The 4,971-nt window shown below is 32.9% G+C and overlaps 1 long non-coding RNA gene across 1 annotated transcript; it reads right to left on the minus strand.

Annotated features, from left to right (window-relative positions):
• Positions 1 to 296: 296 nt before the first annotated feature.
• Positions 297 to 1,658, minus strand: LOC109340510. The gene is made up of 3 exons (XR_002106803.1): positions 1,648 to 1,658; positions 1,163 to 1,168; positions 297 to 377 (listed from the first exon to the last, which is right to left on the minus strand). It is a non-coding gene; the product is annotated as an uncharacterized LOC109340510 (long non-coding RNA).
• Positions 1,659 to 4,971: the final 3,313 nt, after the last annotated feature.

Below are 4,971 nucleotides of genomic sequence, written 5' to 3' on the forward strand. Positions count from 1 at the left end.
TGTCCTTGATGCTCTGTTCTTCATCTTCACTATTGATGATGTTTATATTGTTGTTCTTCTTGTAGTTAGGAGGGAAACCATGCTTCTTGTAACATGTGTCCACGGTGTGACCACTTTTATTACAGAATGAGCATAGCTTGAAATTTGATCCTCTTCCTCTACCACCATTGTAACTATTTCCTCTTCTAGTACTACTATTTCCAATAGGTGTGAAACCTCTTCCTTTGGATATTCCTCTGCCATTAACTTCAGTGTTACTGATCAAAATTTGTGGATCTTCCAAAGTTATGGGCAAGTTCAGTTGTCTTTCCTGTTGAATCAATAGGGAAAAAGCTTTATTCAATGATGGTAATGGATCCATCAGCATGATCTGTGATCTGACAGCAGCATATTGTTCATTAAGTCCTTTTAGGAATCTAATGACATAGTCATCTTCTCTATAGCTCCTAAACAAACCAGCAAGGGAAGAATCGCATCGAGTTGGGCAAGGGCAAGACAGTATGGGTCTGAAATTTTCCAGTTCTTGCCACAAGCTTTTTAGAATAGTATGATAACTGTTGATGGATCTGTTTTCTTGTTTGGTGTTGTAAATTTCCTCTTGAAGATCACAAATCCTAAATACATCTCCTTGATAGTATCTTTCCTTTAGATCTTCCTAGACTTCAAAAGTTGTATCCATCCAAAGGACACTTTGCAAAATGGGTCTATCCATTGAATGATTGATCCAAGATAGGACTAGTGTGTTGCATCTGTCCCAAGATCCAAAAGAAGGGTCATCCGTGCTTGGTTTAAGAAGAGTACCATCTATAAACTGAAGTTTGTTTTTGTATTTCAAAGCCATCATCATCTCTCTGGACCAAGAATGATAGTTTGTTCCATTCAAGGGAGGTGTGACAAGAACAGTTGCAGGATTTTCATTCGGGTGGAGGTAGAAGAGGCTAGCAGGATCGTTGATGGGATTAAGGATGCTAACAGTGTTGGCCATGAAAGATAGATGGGGAAGGAAAATGATCAAGATAACAGGTAATGAGATCAGAGAGAATTTTCGCAGCAGAGCATCAAAAGATGCTCTGATACCATCTTAGAAAGTTGTCTTCCATTGATGAACTAAGGATGAAAAGCTTATTGAGAATTGAAAAAAGAACACACAAGAAAATAATACCTCCTTCTTCTTTTATTGAATCAAAACAACCAGAATTTACACTTGATGATCTCTAACAAAGAGAGCATTCTCTTAAATATAGAAGTAAAGAGAAAAACAGAAAACTACCCTAAAAAGGCGGGAAAATAGAAAAAATATCTAACTAAAAATAGAAGCAGTTTAACTAATATAACTGCCAAGACACAAAGCCTTGCTATTTTTGTGATACTATAAGGTTGGGCCATGAAGGCCTTGATTGGCCCAACATTCAATAATTCAAGCCTGCATTTCCATCAGTGGCTTCAATGAATTGAGTGATCATCACACTGTGATTATTGATTGAGGAATCAAGCAGATAGTGATGTTGAGTTATATTGGTGAGGCCTTGATGAATCAGATTGTTGGGGAAATTGTTATACTCATGCTCTGTCATGTGTTTAACTTCATCTTCCCTTGTGTCCTGATTTCGTTCTGCACTGCAAGTGTTCAATGTCCTGCATTCAAACATAGAGTAGGGCTTATAAGAACTTATTAAATTTAATTTTTAAAAATATTATGATGAAAGAAGTTAGAAAAGTCATGTACAATGATACATTATTACACATAAGGAAAACTTATATTATGAGTTCTTATTAATTGATTTTTATATCTTAACTAGTAATATCTTCTCATTTCATAAATAAGGAGTTTAACTTTTTTATCGTAGATATATGATTGTTTTTATCAACAAGTATTGCTTATATAAATTAAATATTAACATGTAGCCAACGGACAAATAAAATAACGGAGAAGTAGAAGGAATAAAAACAAAAATTTTAATATGTAAAAATCTCCTTAAATTGAGAAGGAAAAAACTTGAGGACCCAATCCAAAAATGTCTACAAGATATAAAATAGAATTATAATATTTATCTCTTATACTCTAAGAAGATAATACTCAAACTCACATAACTAAAATAATTCACAATATCTCTCTAGTTTCTCACTAAGAATAGTTTAATCTCACATTATGAAGAATATAATTCTCTCACTTATTCTCTACTTTATCTTTCTCACTTGTTAGTCATTTTTTCCTGGCAAGTTCTTTTTATGGAGAAAGACTTCTTCATAAAGAAATACCGAATAATTAATTTTTGTTATGTTTTTAAAATACATTGAAAATTTTATTTTCAACTTTTATATTGAACTTCATCTTCTTTAAGGGTCAATAAATAATTTCAAAACTTTGGAAATGTCATTATTGAATGTATTCATTATAATGGATTATCTACCAATGTTCATCGACAATAAGCTCATATTTAATTGATGACATACAAATGTTCAATACTCACAATTAAGAAAGATTTCTAACATTAAGAAAGACAATATTAACATCTTTGGGAAATTAGTGAAAAAAAAGTTGAGGATATAATATTACTTTGTGAAATAATGAATTTAAGATATTAAAAATTAGTAGATTTATATTTCTAATATAAATATTACATTAGTGTATTTCACATCCAATATTTGTAAGATACTCATTAACAAGATCCTATAAAAGAATAATTAACGGAAGAGTAAGCACATATTATCATTTCCATGAAAGATCTAGCAAACTTATTTTAACTGCATCACCAACGGTATAACACTGATTTTAACATATCTAAATTATCGATCAACTTTTATATTTGATTATCATCATGCATTGTTAGGATATTTGAAATATGTTATTATATGAAGACCCATATTGCTTGGAATTAGAATAAAGTAGAATACCAATGTTATATATTGGTATCAAAGGTAGTGCAAAGATAGAGTAGATGAGTTGAAGGAGAAGAAAACATGACCAAACTGTTGTGTGAGCGATATATGTTGACCCAGAATCCCAGAAATTCAGGTACTAGATTAGGATCAAGGTGGAGATAACGATTCATGTGTTGAGTTTGACCCAGAGACAAGTGCTGACAATATCTCTCTAGAGGTTGAGAGAATGTTCTCATTTGAGATGAGAAGTGAAATATCCTAATAGTGAAGGATGTCAATTGTTAGCAGATCCACAAAAGCACAGATGTAACGCCCCGAAAATTACTCCAAAAAAATCTTGCTCAAAAATGGGTATTTTTTTAATAATGATGCCATATAAAATTTATTTTATTATATTCGTTTCATTTTCGGAACATCACTTTAAGTAACATACAATGCGGAAAATTAAAAACACCATTACCTAAATGTAGTAAAAATATAACTCAACATAACTTTAAATCATACTTCATTAGAATATCATGAAATGTTCGCTGAATCACACTGAAAGGCCACATTGCCAAGCCTCTTACGGTCAGACAACCTCGTTGCGTGGTATCATGTAATCCATTTTTTTGGGCATCACCCTAATCACGACATCACAGTCGGAAACCTTGCCCTAAATAGACGCAAGGATAAAGGTACTTGTATAAGTTTGTCGATTTCGGGAACCGAGTTCAATCATCTGAGTCACGGTCTTTCCCAAGGGTAAATACACTTCACACCCAAGCTAGGGATATTGCCTTTAACAAAACAATTCCTTACTTTTATTACTTTCAAAAATTTCATATAGTTATTTACCTTTATAACTTCTTGATGACAAACATGCCATTAGACTCTCATATATATGAGAGTTATCGTTCAGACGACTTAAACAGAAATCATGTCTGTATGGAGCCCTCTCGCTCGAGCGAGGGCACATCCATTTTTGAGGCATTTGTGGCTTAAGCGAGAGCTGTCTCGCTTAAACGAGAAAATAATCAGTTCTCTTGGTGCCTATTTTAGCTCAAGCCAGAGCTGTCTCGCCCCGAGCTAAAACACTCGTTTTCTCTAAACAATTCTCACTCAAGCGAGAAAAGCTTGAATATCATTTTAATTACTTTTCTCAAGGAAAATATTTCTCATTAATATCACATGTTTTTAAACCTTGAATTTAACAATTATCACATACATATCATTCCCATAATAATTAGTCAAACATTATAATTCAAGAGTAAACATGGTATTTTCATATATAAACATAACATAAATCGGTATAAGAAATTTTGTTGTACTTAATCCAAACAAACAGACAATTGATTAAGTACAAGCTTTCTTAATACCCAAGGCAACTCCAAACTTGTGACGGAGTCTAGGCTACCAGATCGAAACTCTGCACTGTTTCGATCCCAATGCATTTTAGTTTCTCGAGTGGTGTTCCTTCATGGATAACTACCACAATACTTGATATTTTTAGCTATCCTAAACATACAACTTAAGAAAGTATTCGTACAAAATCCATGCACACAAAATAATTGATTAATTACGAGTTTTCTTAATACACAAATATAACTCCAAACTTTTGAGATAGTTTAGGAGATTCGGGTGTCATATTCGGACACCACTATGTCACGATGTATTCTCCCTCACTTGAGTTTGTCGGGTCGCTAGGTTCTCTATTTGCAGGTGAAATTACTTGATCTGATCTCCTCTCGAACTCTTCATTACGCCAAAATAACATTAATTAGTTAACTGACGATAATAATTATACTTATGAAATAACTTTTTACGCGAAGATAAAACTTGCGATTTAAAATGAATTTAATTGCTTTCGTCCATCCGATTCAAGGTTGAATATCCTTGAATCATCATTTGTCATTGAAAGTAGTACAATCAAATAACACTTTTTAAAGTAAGATTTTCAATAAAACTTATACCGGAATTATGTCATAATCTGTGGATATACACCAGGCTAGTTCCCATGAAAGAGAGGTGAGTCGTAAATACACCCTTAAATATCAAGTCTTTCCTTAGACAGAACCTTTCTAGACATGTATTCCCACTTCATTACAT

This window comes from Lupinus angustifolius, unplaced genomic scaffold (assembly GCF_001865875.1).
Source record: "Lupinus angustifolius cultivar Tanjil unplaced genomic scaffold, LupAngTanjil_v1.0 Scaffold_182_18, whole genome shotgun sequence".
Taxonomy (NCBI): domain Eukaryota; kingdom Viridiplantae; phylum Streptophyta; class Magnoliopsida; order Fabales; family Fabaceae; genus Lupinus; species Lupinus angustifolius.